Source organism: Lonchura striata, chromosome 13 (genome assembly GCF_046129695.1).
Source record: "Lonchura striata isolate bLonStr1 chromosome 13, bLonStr1.mat, whole genome shotgun sequence".
Taxonomy (NCBI): Eukaryota; Metazoa; Chordata; class Aves; order Passeriformes; family Estrildidae; genus Lonchura; species Lonchura striata.
In genome coordinates, this window is record NC_134615.1 from 19,596,086 (window position 1) to 19,611,953 (window position 15,868).

Consider the following 15,868-nt stretch of genomic DNA (forward strand, 5'->3'; position numbering starts at 1 on the left):
GCTCTGTGGCATTAAAGAGACATCTCCCCATGACACACACACAGAGCACTGACCCCGGGTGCCTTCCCTTGCTCCTGCTCTGCATGCCCACATTATTTCTCATTTTGCATTCTGCCTGAAGTAATTGCTGTATCCTAAATCTCTTTTCCTCCCTCAATCAATTTCCTACCCCCTAGATTTCTTCTTTTTCAGTTGTTTTGACTGCACTTTACAACAACTTGAATTTTACCACAATGTTAAACCAAGAAGATACTTTTTCCTCCCCTTTTTATTTTTCTTCATTTATGCTTTTTTTCAAACTGATACAACAACTTCACAGTTTAGAAAATGTTGCATTTATCTGGTGTTTACTCCATCATTCATTTAATTAAATAAAACAGGACTTAACACCAATCCCCATAGTGCCCCTAATTATTATTTCTCTCCAGACTGATACACCACAGTTTGTCCTTCAGCCAGTACAGATTCTCTGCAATCATGAGCACCACCAGCTTCCTCCACACTTCTTCTCCAAGAAGGACTGTGGAGTTGGCCTGTTATAAAATGTAGATGGATTATAAGCACTGCCTTTCCTCTAATGCCTAGTTTCATAAATTAATTTCAATAAAGAAACAATCAAGGCAACAGTGGTTTGGCAGATCTCCTCTCTGAGGGATCCAAATTCCAGCCTTGGGTGCCCAAGGCGGGAGGAACAGAACTAAACTCAGAAAGGAAAGTGCCCATTTCAGCCACCACTGATTCACATTTCACAGCAACACTAGGACCCCCAAACTGGAGTGCTGTGCTCTGTTCCAGGACAAAGAAGGGAGATCTTATCAATGGTAATTTTGCTTAATTGCTTAAAAGTCTAAATTAAATACAGGCGTACACAAAATAAAAGCTTGTTTATAAAGGAAAAAGAAGTTGGAATGCTTATCATAAAATATTGTGTAGAATTTTTTACAAGAAGAAGTGCTGGCTGACATGGACAGCAAATTTAGATTTTGGATGGATGCAAAGTCTCCCATCAAGCAGAAAAACCCTTCCTGAGGAAATCCTCAGCTGTGGATGTTCCAAGTTTTGATATTTTTTTCCTAAATTAACCTTTGCTTTCTCAGTTGGTTCTGGGAACAGATGAAGTTAAAAAAAAAGGTGCCCAGAGTGGGATTGGTGTGGTTGTCTCTGCTGCAGGGGGCAAAGACAGTGGCTGACCCTCCCTGCCCCTGCCAGTGGAGCTGCACCTCCTGCTTCTCCATCAGCTGTGGTGAAAGCCCTGGAAGATCTGGTTCTCACCCAGTCAGCACCTCCAGCGTGGCTTCTTGCTATTCCTGAAAATAAACCACTATTCAAAACCTGTGGGCAGCTGTGCTCAGCTCCTGGCTGATGTCTGAGCTGGGCAATCCATCCCCCTCCTTCCCTCCGGAGCCTCCTGGTTTCCAGTTTCTCCACAGTGATTCTGTGTGTATCTTGCCTCACTGCTGTAAATACCAGAAAAACTATGGGGCTGTGCTGCAAAATGCAGCTGACAACATTTAAATCAATGTCAAGCCAGCAAGGAACAGTTTGCCTTCACCATAACTCTGTGAAAGCCAGGAAGCTAAGAATGGAAATATCACATCGATTAAAAATAAATAGAGAAAAATTCCCGTAATTGTTAATTTTTTGTGATATTTCATCCAGATATGTCAATCATCTATTTAATACACTTTTCATTACCAAAAAGACACTCCCTACCCCCACACAGAGGGAAAAGGCAGTCAATTTATTCTTAAACATATTTCTCCTGAACTGACCATGACCTCGCTGGGTGTATATTCCTCTGCACTTGACATTATCACAGAGTGAAAGAGTAGTTTTACCTTGAACATAAGACTTAAAAAGAGTCAGTCATTGATCTTGGTTTTCATTTCTGCCACAAAGGAATGCACAGGCATTTTTTTCTTCCACAAATGTGGATTTGGGTAAAAGCCAGCTTTACTTGCCTGGTAATATACACCAGCAGTTTGTGTGTGACTGGCAGCTGATGCTCCTGCCTCTGAAAGAGGAGAGCAGTGGCATTTGTCATGGCATGCCTCTGACATTTTCCACAGCAAGGGGCAGATAATATCAAACTCCTGCTCATCCATTCAACTTCCTGGGGAGAAACAGACTTCAAAATCTAAACTCAAGGAAAAATAGGCTCTTAGACACTTGTCCTAAAGGCTGCAAGAAAAAAAATGTGTTTATAAATGTATCAAACTGCAGGAGCGGGATTTATCTTTGATTTGTCCTTGTTGGTTCTTGTCTGTGCAATTACAGCCTCCCTCTGCTAGGGCAGGGCTTGGCCCCAGGGTCCTGGGGAGCCACAGGAGGTTTGGGGTTAGTCCTGCAACAAAACCCCAAAAAATCTCCACACTGAGAAGGAGACATGGTATTTGAAAGCTTAATATGTCACCTCTTGGCAATGGAAAGCATCAGCAAAAGTAAGACTGAGCATCCCATGGGGTTCATCCATTACAGACTCCCTGTGCACCAAAATTCCCTGGACAAATGGAAGAACAAAAAGCTTCACTGTAGCTTTTTAAAGCATCCCCAGATTCATGGGGCAGCACAAGAAGTGCCAGCTGTGCTACAGAGAGACCCTGCTGGGAGAAGTATCTTGAAAACTGTTTAATCTTGAAGTTTAATTCCCCAAAAACAGCCCAGTTCTTCACAAGACTGAATGTCCAGTCTGTGCAATACCCCACACCTGGGATGTTCAGGTGGACAAGCAGAGTTTTGTGCCAACCATTTGCACTAAACAGGGGCTGCATTGCAAATTCATCCCAGGGCTGCAGCTCCTGCTGCTGAGGGCAGAGAGCCAAGGGCCAGGAATGCCAGTGGCACTGCTTGTCATGGCTTGGGCCAAGTCCACCATCACTGCAGGATCTATCCAGTTCTCTCTTTAGCATCCAAAAAATAGTCCTTTCCTTTCCAGAAACATGACACTTGAAAGCAATTATATAGTACCAATGAGCAATAGAGAAGTCTTTCGTGGCTAAGACACCATTATTTAAATTAAATCTCCAACCATTCACTTGCTGATAAAAGTACAGTTTCCTCTGGGCGATTTCCACGAATTTGTGTGCTTACAGCATAACACCAGTTGCAACCTGAAGCCATAATTCAGCCACATAAACTGAAAATGATAAATCCAGAGTCTCTTAATCTTTGCCCTAAGATTCAGGGTGTGTTGAGTTCAGGATGTATTTTTTTATTCTCTCTTTGTGATCACGTCCTTCTTTCATTTAGTGCATTTACAAACACATAAATGTTTATATCACCCATGCAAACCTTCCTGTGCTGGAAGATGAGGCCTAAAGTGTACAAAACCAAACTTGTGTGTAGCCTTAGTTTGTAGATTCACTGCCATAGAAGATAATTTCCTGCATATTTGGACACTGTGTTGTATAAATGGCTGTTGATGGCTATGAGCTGGTCTTTAAACTGCAAATATATAACTATCAAATAATAATAATAATAATAATAATAATCCCACATAATCCATGTGTGTGAGGCATGCTCACATATAGAATATGCAGCAAGTATAGTTAAGTTGCAGTTTCTAAAGTGGAGAATCCAAGATTTAAGCTGGAAGCTAACAGTACAGATAGATGTCAGGAAAAGGGAGATGAAGAAAATGACCCAGAGCAGAACCTCAGTGACCTCCCACCCATCAATAAAAATATGAGAAGGCTCAATGCCAGAATTTCTGCATAACTAGCACAATAAAATGCCACAATAACAGGAAAACAGAGTGCTAACCTGAGGTAAATCAAACTCAGCCTTCCCCACTGGAATGTTTTTGCACGGGTGTGTGTTTTGCAGGGAGATGCTTTACTTAGCATTACAAATGTAAGTTAGACTATGGTGCATATAAGCACATCCATATTTCATGAACCTCTATGTAGCTCCATAGTATTATCATATAAGTGGTATAGATTCCTTTCCTGGCTGTAATGGCAGAGTGTTTTCATTTTAATGATCCTTGTTATTATGCAGGCTAAAGGAACTCACAAGATCATCAGTACTTAGAAATTTCCAGAGTGGCTTTTTTCCCCTCGCTGGATGTTCTGTAAGGTGTTGCCTTGATTTTTCACCTGGGGCCACGTCCCCCAGCTAAACTCTTACTCAGATAAGGGCCAGCTCTTCATCCCCTTTGTGTTTTTAGGGATCTGGGAGTGTAGGTGGTGGAGTGGGGGCAGAGCCTGGGTTTGGGCCAGGTCAGAGGGAGTGTGGTGTGATTTACCCCAAATGCATCTCAGAGGCCTGAGCCTTCTGAGGGAGAATAAAAAGAGCCTTGGCTGAATGTAAATGATGTTTTCATATGGTAATATATTACGTGGCTTGGACTGAGCAGTGCAGTGGCATGAGGTGCATTGGAGACATAAAAGAAAACAAAAATCCTTGTGCTGAAGAATTTATGGCCTGAAAGAATGAGCCCTGGATTCTTTCCAAGGTAGGAAAAAATCCCCAAAACAAAACAAAAACAAAACCTCTAGGGAATATATCCTAAGATATATTTGAGAGAAAGACTTTCAGGGTATTATGGCTCATAACACTAACATGCAGGAAAATCTCAGGTTGCTCCTGGTGCTCACCTTTTGAGAGCCCTGCAGCACTGACTGTGCAGGTCAGATTGTGTAGGGGACAACATACAGCTGTCTGAAAAACACTGCTGAAACTCCCAAATGTTGTATGTGGAAGCCAGTGCTGAACTTTCTGGGCTCTGCTATCTATATCTTCCCAGTGGAAGATGTGTCAGAGACAGTGACCCTGAAATGTGCCACACTTTGGGTCACACTGCTGAATCAGCACAGCTGCTTAAAGTGCTCCAGAAGGGGCAAAATCCCACAAATCAACCCAAATTCCCCAATCTCCTTTATTTCCATGTCCTCTAAATCAGTGCAGCACTTTTTCACTGTAGTCTCCTGGGTGTAAACCTGCATCCGTGTTTCTGAAGGGATTTGCTTCATGCTGGGCATTTGTTTTTCACAAATGCAAAACTCAGTTTTGCTTGGAGGTTTTAGCAGGCTCCAATTTCACCTGTGGCACTGCTGGGTCAAACTGTCTTTGGTGTCTGCTGCAGGGGTCACACGCCTGGGCACTGCCTCTTCTTCATCACCCACTTCTACCTATGGGATCCAGCAGAATTAAAATGTTGGAACCAGGGAAAAATTGGGCCACAATATCTACAGCACTGTGTACGACCTGCATGAAGCACAAATCCAGCTCAGTGGAGCATGCATGATTAACTAATGGGATATTACATCCCATCTATTGGCTTTTGCCATCTTTTAAGACCACATGATTATACCAAATGTGCAGTTTAGGGCGGGATTTACAGGAATGCTCAGCCTGATGCCTCCCCACAAACAAAATCCCAGCCTGCAGGGTTTCAGTGGAAACAGCAATACACAAACATAAGGATTGTGAAGAGGACAAGCTGTTGAGAGGATGCCCTCTTTATTACCTGCACGTTGAGCATGTGTTGTCAGGGTTTTATATGTGACTGTATTGGTTAAAACAAACAAGAGCGTGGTGTAGAGCAAAAAAGCTGGCAGGAAGAATGATTTAAGATGAATCATCCCTTCAGCAGCCACTTAAGGGCTGTATGGAGGCAAAGCCTGGGTAATTGGATCGCAGACTTCACCCCGAGGGACCCAGCCGAGCAGCAGGAGTAGCTCTGGCCAAGCTCACAGCCGGGGAATTTAAAGAGAAAAAAAATATCATCAAGGCTTAACAGGGGAGTGGTGGCCCTGGTGCTAGATGAGCTGGATCTGAACACAAGTGACTTGTCGGAGGCAGAGAGAAGGTTTTAGGGGAGATGGATCTGTGCAGGCTGTGGGTTGGTTTAAAAGCACTCTAAGCTTTGTTACTGCTGCAAAATACAGAGTGACTCTTTGTTAGGGTTTGATGACACATCAGCAGTGCACCACTGAGCTGCCCCTCTCTGTGATGCCCTCCCTGATGTGGCTCATGTGGCAGAGCATCCCCAGGGATGCTGGGATGAAAGAGCCCTGGGAGATGTGCTGTGCTCCAGAGGTGTGCAGTGTGCTCCCAGCACTAATGAACATTCAGCCAGCACCATCAGATGAGAGCTATCCATGAGGAAAATCCCTTAAAATTACTCCTGCTCCCAGCAGCAATGACTCTGCTCTGCAAACCTGTGCCATTGCCCAGTGTAAACAAGCCTTGCTGTTGTTGCAAGAATCCATCTGGTGAGTCACAGATGTCCCCAAAATGGACTTCTCAAGGGAAGGGGCTCACTTGGCCAGCCCCAGGCAGACACAGACACAAGACTGGAGCAGTCAGAGTAGTACAGCCCCTCTCTAACCTTAAACAGAAGTGAATGACCAGAGAGGTGATGCAAATGTCACCTCTTTAATCCTCTTAGGTGTAGTTTACCCAACAGCTAGATTACCCCTGCTTACATTCCTTGGAAAAAAGCTCCCTCTCACAAAACCCAGCTCTGTTCAACAGAAGAGCAGCAGTGATAGAAACCTGGTGGTAGCTGGGGGGTTACAAATCCCTCTGGAGCCCTGGATCTTTTCAGCAGCCTGAAGTTGTGTCTCAACTCTGACAGCTCCTTGGATTTCACAGTGAGCACACCCTTCCCAAAGAAACAAATGTTCTGTTTGGTCAGCAGTGAAATTGTTTAGTGGAAAGAAACCAAATCTGATAAACGCTGCCAGCTCTGCCTGCCCTGTAGCACAGAAGCCAAAATAGGTGAAATAATAAAATGTGACTATATATGTCCTGTGAGCATAGGAATGCTGAGAAGGAGGAATGCATAAATAGCAACGAATTATTCTCACACACTTACTGCTAAGTCTGTTTATTAGATTAAATTAATAATAATGCTGCATTAACTGACTCCACTGTCCAGCTTGCAAACTCAGGTGTGTACCTCAAGAACAGAAGGAAAATTTCTCTTAAATACTTTGCCAGAAATTTGTTCTTGATTAAAACTCTCTTAATTAAGAAGCTACCCTTTAATAATAAACCAGAGCAAAAGATGTAGCATTACAAGTGTAAAACCCATGAAGTAGAACCAAAACTACACTATGGATCCAAGGAGACTCTTAGGAACACCAATAATTCCTTGATTTGAATAAACATTTTCAGCTGTCCCCTCCAAAAATGAAAAAAAAAAAAAGAAAAAAAGAGAAAGAATTTTTATTAATTTTTATTTCCCCTTTGTTTTCCTAAGAGCTGAGGCATTAAAAGAGGAATTACTGAGCTGCTCAGGCACCAACACATTTTTTTTCCTTCCCCCAGGGGCAGGAACCCAGTGCCCATCTCTGGGACACCTTTCACAGCCTGTTAGAGCCACCTGAGCCCAAAGCAGCACCTGGACCTGTGTCCCAATCTTCTGTAAAGCTTCCCCAGAGGCTCAGGTATCACAAAGAGGAACAAATATGAAATGATAAAACTGCTCACGACACACACACAGTAACACAGCAGCAGGAAGGTAATATTTGAAGTTTACAGAAAGCAAATTCAAGTAAGCTCTAAGTCAATCAAAAGTGACTGAAAACTACTTAGGTCCAAATATGTGTTCAAAAAGGTCACAGCTGGTGTAATTATCCTTGCTAGACTTAGCACGTGTTCAGCTTAAGACTGAAGCCAAGAACTGAAGAACACTTGGGATGCCTAAGTAACTGTCACCTCATTAAAATAATAATAATTAAAAAAACCCCTAACTAAATTCAGTGATACTTCAAGTATACAGGAAATAATTTCTTTGGGAAAATACTTGGGAGACTTTTCAAAACCAAATTCTCTCTTTCCTCCACAGAATCTCCTTTCTGCAGCAACAGTCCCAGTCAGAAATACAAACCAAGGTTCACATCGAATGGGATTGTATGTGAATGACAACATGATGGAAAGAGACTGAGAAATAAAGCCTCAAAAATGTTAATTGCATCTCAAAGGGAGAGTAAAATCAATAAATGCTATTTCTAAAACAACACAATATCCATCAGCTAAAATGCCTGATATAAATCCCTAAAAGCAGTGTTATGAGAATGGTAATTTTTCCTAGTTATGGGAAAGGCTTCCTCTTATTTATTGCCACTAGCACAGCCATCTTCACCTTTCTCTTTGCAAGTAATGCAGATTTTGGTGGTGTCTCCCAGCCTACCCTGTGCCAAGGACAGGCAGCCCCTGCACGACTCCAAAGGCAAAACCATAAAGGTTTTACTGGGGACCTGCAGCACTCCTAAAGCAGGCAGTAATGAACTCAGAATCTATAGGGGTAGAGATTACTTTGGACAGAGTGAAAGGCAAGGGGAGAGGTTGGTCTGAAATGTCAGAAATATTAGCTACAGAGAAATACAGTAAGTGAATCAATGAGAACAGAGCTACTGGGTAAAAGGATTAAATGGCTAATAGAAGGGAGACTCCACTGACCTCCAACATGGGAAGGAGTTGATAATGAGATAAGTAAAGCTCATGAAGATAATAACAGTGTAATTATGGTCGAGTTCAAACTACTAAGTGTATATTAGGAAACCCCTGAGATATATATAGATATAAAATTCTGGGTAGCTGGTAGTAAATGATTACCTTTTAGTCCAAAGTGTAAGAGGCTCAAAAAATACTTCTGGATTTGAGTTTAACCTATAACCCAACAGTGAGACTACATAAAACATTTTAAACCTCATTTTTAAGGAACACACAAGAAGACACAGTGATTATGGAGTGATTTATCCACCACAATTTATGTTGCCACCAGGCTGCACCGAGGTGGGCACTATGAATGCACAGAATTATCCTGAGAAAGGTCTTGGCCTGAGGAACATGAGCTCCAAGCACCCAAACACACTGAGGAATGCAGGGGAATGGAGCAGGGTGGGTTTCTTGTCCAGTTCTTGTCCCGGCAGTTGTGAACTCACTCTCATAATTGATATTTACTGTAAAGGAACGGTGTGTAAAAAAAATTAAAGATAAAATTAACCCTTTGCTTCGTGCAAAAAACTTCTTTGTACCCCCACTGCTGAATGTTTTGTTTCCCCATTTTTTAATTTAATCTTTTCAGAAAACATGAAGCAAGGGATACCACCTACTGCTGAAGATGCCAAATCAGCCAGATTAGCCAACAATGACAAATGCTGCCTTTATTGGAAAAGCACAAGTAAGCCTGAACGACCACATTTTTAGGGGGACTTAGTTCATATCTCAGTCTCCTGCCTCAATCCTGCAATCAACTGACAGTGTGCATAGCAGGATTTATTTCCTATCATCTAATTTGTGGGTGCAAACAGCAGCATTCCACTGAGAAACGGAGCACTTACAGTTCCCATCGACTGCGCTTGTCCCTGCTATTTGTGCTTACAAATCAGGGCGATGCTTGATCTTTAAGTTCCATAATTTCCTCCTGCAATTGGTTGTACTTATGAAATTGCACCTGCGGTTGATTGCTGGAGCAGATTTAGGGGCTGGTTCTGAAGATGCAACCCATGATTTTTGAAAAGCTGGTGTTGGAAGAGAGAGAGAAAAAACAGTTCCCACAAAAATGGGAATTGGGTTTTAGCTAAAACGACAGGTATATTATTCAGTAAAATAAAAGTGACAGGCATCAGAAGGTCTTAATAGATTCAGTATACACTCCTACCTGGAGAATACAAACATAGCTCAGGGAAACATTTTCCTGAATAGCTGTCATTCAGCAAGTGGTGATAAAAAACTAAATAAATGCAGATCTCAAACATCTCAATTCTTTTTGTCCTAAGCAGGGCATAGACAACTGTGTGTCACATCACACTTGTGCCACTGTGCATGCCAGGGTGTGGACAAATGACTGCTGAAGTGCATGAGCTGTAATTGGGTCATCTGTGTGCAGTCACCACCATTCCATGACCAAATCAAGGATATCACCAAATGCCTGATCCCCCATTTATACTGCTAAAAAATATCCATCTTTCCATCCTTTGCTGTGGCTATAAAACACTGGGACATGCACAGCAAAGATTAAGAAAGATTTTTCTTTCCAAAGGACTTCTTAGGTCACAAAAATAGAGAAAAAGTAGAAGAGACAGGTAGTAGGAAAATGACTACACAAATATAAAGTCATTTATGAATACAGTACAAGTGTGTGCTCTGAAAGGGACAGGTGGAAGATTACTGGGAACACAAGGCAGTGAATTATTTAAGTCAAGTGCCTTTTAGGGCCATGAAAACAGCAGCTGAAAAAAGGCTATTAGGCCACTTTGTCTATACTCTGCATCTAAGCCTTAAAAACCCCTTACTACTGAGGCAGATAATGAATTTTTAATACTTATTCACTGTTCTTAGATATTGCAAATGATGCTGCTTCTCCCACTTTGGGAAACAACTCTACTCTCCAATAAAAAAACCAAAAGACATATAAATTGCCAGCAGAAGGATTTTGAACCAAAATTCTCCTGGCAGCATCCCATGGCTGCTCTTCTATTCTGTTTCTAGTGTCACACTACAGAGATACCTTCAAAGGGGTAGGGTGGGGAACTACATCAAACTGTAAGAAATCCTTATGTCTAAGAACAATCCTTCAGCTTATCTTCTATGTAACTTATTTTTTTCCCAGCTAGTGGCAAATAGATGAGAAATGAAGCCTTGAAGGGAAAAACCTTCAGGGAAGGTGAACTCCAACTTAGTAGTGCAAAACATGCAGGTAGAAGTGACACACAAGAGACCAACATTAATTCTCTGAAACCTCAGAAAAAGATGTGTCCCATTTCCAACTCAAAAGCATCTTTAGCTGACACATCTGCAGGTGCACATTTATTTTCTCCCATTTTCTCTTTTTCCACACTTAATCACACAGCTAAAGAATTTTAAGTCAATTCTGGTTCTCAAATCACCAATTCACCATTTTTTAGTGGGTTCATTTTAACTCATTTGGTGTGTGTGTGAGAATGTGGGCATGAACCTAAAACTGAGGTCCAACATTTGCCCTCTCCTTGTGCCTGGTTTCCATCACCGGTTGAGCAACAAGGAGGGAAAAAACATTTCCTTGCTGACACTGAAGAGCAAAGCCCAAAGCACAAGGAGATCCTGATCTTTTGCCACGAGTTTGACTTTTCAGAGGAAGATTGTAACTTAAATAAAAGCATCATTAAGGAAAAAATTCACTGTACAATGGACTTTAGGGTCAGCAATCAAGAACAGGCTGCACTTCCAAAGGCTTCCTTATGAGGAGTCTGTGGAGATGATGCAGTGTTCCATTTGTTTTTAGAACTCTAATGAATTGTGTTGTCCCAGATTTTGTCCTTGTGCACCAGGCACTGTCCTATTTCCTCAGTCAGATCCTCTTCCATGGGGAACATTTTGCCTTTCTGTTCAGATGGATGTGGGACAAATTTTGCAAACTGGGTCCTAACTAAATTTCGTTAGGAAACTGAGTACTCTTTTTTTGGGGAAAAAATCCATGTAAAAAACAACTTGACAAAGATGATGATTATCCCAAAATGTTTTTTATATTTATTATTTTAAGAAATGAATAATTAAAGTTGTTTGGAAAAACTCAGATGGAAACTGTGGGTTTATTTTATTTTCTAAACCAGCTACAATGCTGAGGTAGCTCATCGAATAACACCAGGGAGAGGAACTGGGCCAAGACAGTTCTGGGCCTTCCTGCCATTTACACAGCTTAGCCTGCTTATTTCAAGAGGGAAGAGAGCCAGAGAGCAAAGCTCTTGACCCTGTGAGCACCAAGCCCTGAGGTTGAGAGCAGAAGGGTCCTTAATCACCTGGTTGCCAGATGCTGGTTCAGTCTGAAGTTAGATAGTTAGGCTTAGAAACTTATTTTTTGCCTTATCATTTAAAACCCCCCTCTTCAAATAAAACAAAACAAAAGAAAGCAGAGATGTAGATTTTCCATGAGACTTAAAAATGCTGTTCTTAGCATCTCTTTATGGGCAGGAAAGGAGAAACAAGCTCCTCAGCCTTTACTTGCCTCCATACTTTGCCTTGCACTTTTGAAGGCTGCACAGCAAACCCCCAGGGCTGAATCTTCTTTGCTCTGCATGATGGATCATCAGACATACAATTCCCATTATTGTTAATGGCAGTTGTGCATCAAATTACTACATGTGGCATTTGCTAGTCCTCTGAGCTACCTGCTTTCCTCTTGCAGTACGAGCACGTAGGAAATGCACCAGGATATTGCTGCTTTTGGAGGTTGTTAGCTATGAAAATTTGTGCCATAAAAAAAATTGCTGCAAGCTTTCATTATCTTAATAACAAAAAACTACACAGAATTTTCACTTTTTTACTGCAGAGCCACCAGTACTTAATACTGTGAAGATGTCCAGAAAAAGCCAGGCAACAAAATTTAAAGTCAATCCATAGGCCACCATCAATGATAATTCTGGGCTACTCTGCTAGAGGTTAACACTAGTGTAAGACATAAAATGCTGTTAAGAAATACTTTGGATTTTTTTTCCCCCATCATTTTATTCTAGTCATATCTTCCAAAGAAACAGGCTGGGCTGAAAGTGCTGAGTACTTGAAAAAGGAAGAGTCACAGAGAGGGCAATCACTGTCAGAGGCACAAGTCACCCTTGCCTTTGACGTGGTGGAGTCCAAGCTGCTTGTTCCTGTGCCATGGGCAGCACAGGACAGCTCTTCTCCTCCAGCATCACCTGGAACTGGAGCCTCCTGCACTGGGACCAGTGCCACAGGGAGCACATTCCCTGTGAATGCAGATGCAGCAGATGAGGTTTGTCAGGAGGGTTTTCATTATGTGCTTCCCTCTCATTTGAAGAGAGTACGAGAAAATTGCTGTCAGGCCCTCAAGATCTCTATTCCTCTCTTCTTCCTCCACTCTGTACAATGTTTTCACACTCTGTGCAATTTCAGTCAACTTACTGATGTACAAAGCAGAATTTAAGCAAATGCACATCTGCTTATAGCTACATTCTGCTTTTTGTTTAAAGCCTAGCTAGGCATCTGTAAGGGAACAGACAGGTTACTGCTCTGAGCTATGAAATATTCATAGAAACACCAGTGTGATGCCTCACCTTTGCTCCTTCAAACAGACAATGGTCTGGCTGCCTCCCCAGAGCCAAGTTTCAGTGTCAGAGAGAGGAGTAAGTAACTTATTGTGCTGTTAATATACCATTATGTCATCTCTCTTAACAGTCTCCCACTAAAGAGTCTGAGACCTTCAGGTCTGCAAATCCCCAACTTGAAATGGAGCTGGGGATTTCTTCCCCTGTCTGTAAAGCACTCAGCTGTAATATGAGCTGAATGGAGAAAAGGTTTCACTGGGAAAAGGTTCTGTGGCTTTTTTTTTTTCAGGAATCCCATTTAAAAGGCTTCAGAACAGAAGTCTTAGCACATAGTTTACCTTCATGCAGAAGGATGGAGAAGATCCCATTGACCTGTTGGTCTCTTCTTGATCTACAGAAGGACAGTGCTTTGGACAGTATTTTTTGCTGAACTTGCTCCTTTCTTCACTGTCAGTTGCACGTGAATGAACCAGGAAACCTCCCTCACTGCAGCCTCAAAAAGACAAAATTTATGGCCTCTTCCCTCTTGAAATGGAGAAGAAACAGATCCTTTTCCTGCACAATGCACTAATTAAAACTTTCCAGAATCTGTCTGCTGCTGCCAAGGCAACTCCTGTTGCTTCCAAACCAAATTCCTGGACTACACCAGGTGCAAGTCACCTCCCACCTGGTTGCAGAGCTAGAAATTACAGGGGGTTCTAAGAATCCAGGACAAACCCCAGTGAGCTTTTGACATCTCAGTGTTGTGAAACAGAACTTGAAATATCTCCTTGCAGCAATTAATAGTGGGACACAGAACCTCTGGAGTCCGTAGAGCACCCTGGCTTCTGAGGAGGATGCTGACCTCATTGTTCACTGCCCAAAAGTCCTTGGGGATTTTATGGACATGCATTAAAAATCTAAATATTTCCATTGGAAGAGCTGGTTTTTGACGGATACTGCAAATCAGTTTAAAGTAACACTTTGTCAGCCAGAAATCTGATAAACTTGAGTGATGCCTCTTCAAATGCCTCTATAGTTAATGTTTCCATAGTTCCTCCCTGCAACCTGGAGGAAATAAAGGTCTATTGGTGATTATTTTCCTATTTTTCATTGTGTCATGTAGACATTTTATTTTTAATATCAAGGTCCAGGGTAGAAGATATCTGATTTATGTAGCTGGCATATTAATGGCCACTAACCTGATACCATTTTTCTTTCTTCTTTTACAAAATTGATGTTCTGAAACTTCTCAAATCCTGTTTTAGAAGGAGACCAAAAAACCCTTGTAAAAGCTTTTTCAGATTTAAGGAATTGTGGACTTGAGGAAGAAAAGAGTGGAGAGAATTTTGTTTCAAAATTTTGGCGTAAAATGGTTCTAACATGAAGCCATCAACTTTCTGGCTCTCAGGTGCTTCACACAGATTTTCTTGGGTTGTATTTGTCATAAGAATATCCAACATCAAACTTCATCAAAGCAGTGCTGAAATTATTGGCCACTGTTAATCACTTGTATTTCAGATGAATCACTTTTGACTTTTATTAGGAGGTGGGAAAATCTCTCTCATCTAATTCCCAGCATCTTCATTCATGCATGACAACTTGTCTCCATTCTCCGCCTCTGCAGTATGTGTGAAACAAGATGTCTCAAAGTCTAATTCTAGAATTCAAGTACTGAACTGAAAAAATTGCTGAAGTTTCTCATATATTTTTGTAGCACAGGCTAGAATTATTAATAGTCATAAAACACAAGGCCCTTTGCCCACAGCTGCTCTGCAGGTGGAAAACCAGTGAACTTTACAAGAAATTGGTTTCTAACTATTTTATTTGACGCACTAGAGGAGAATAAGGGATCTAATCTTTCAAGGACAGACATAACTTGAGCCTTGTGCCTGCCAGCAGACTTCAATAGGACAAGTTAGGATGATAGATTTAATTGTCTGTTGGGGATGTTGCTGAATCAAGGACTGGACTCCAGTGGCTGATAGATGGTGTAAACTGAGGCTCCATGGAACTGGCTAAGCAGCTCTTCCCAAGTGCAGTGACTCCTTTCTGCCCTGTGAGATGATAATGGCAGTGCCAGTTAACGTGCCAGCTCACAGAAGGGAACTGGGGAGCAAAAGGAACACAGGGCTGAGCAGAGAAGGAAAATCACTGCATTGCAAAGAGGCTGAGGAGATGTTTCCCTGCCAGGAACATTTCTGATTGACCAGGTCAACCCAACACATCTGACAGGGCCTGTCCAGGGAGAAAGGACAGTACTTAGGGACCAGAGGTGCTTTGGGGGTTGAAGCATGGAGGTTGATCTGTTACGTTATGTGCTGTCTAAAGCTGGCTGAAGATTTTTGCTGGAGCCTTTTTCTGTTCACAAACATGCCAGAAAATAAAACATGCTTTACAGAAAATTCATCAAAATGTTTGTTGGGGAAGGTTTCTAACCTCCAAAATGAAGCGTCTTGAGAGAAAGATGGAAACGGCTAATTGGACTATGTTTTTAAAGAGTGGGAAATAATAATTCCTGTGATCTTGGAAGCAGAGAGTTGTTCTCCCACATCCCAGAGACATTTCCCTGCCATTGCCCTGGAGCAGAGCTTCTCCAGTCTCTCTGTTGGGACTGCTCCATGTGGAGAGGCAGCTGGGTGAGCACATGGAAGCTCAACCCAAGCCTGGCTTCAACTCTGATCTCCCACATCCTGGATGAGTGCCCACCATCACAGAAATGCTCCTTTACAGTCATTTATTTTCAGCTGTTATTTTGGGGGAAAAAGGAATATGCTACAGTGGTTCCATGAACAAATAAAACCCATGAAACCCTTGATGAGCCAGAGAAATGATTTCTCACCATGTCCACTGCACTTAGAGTATTACCTGAACACCTGCCCTTGAACTTATGT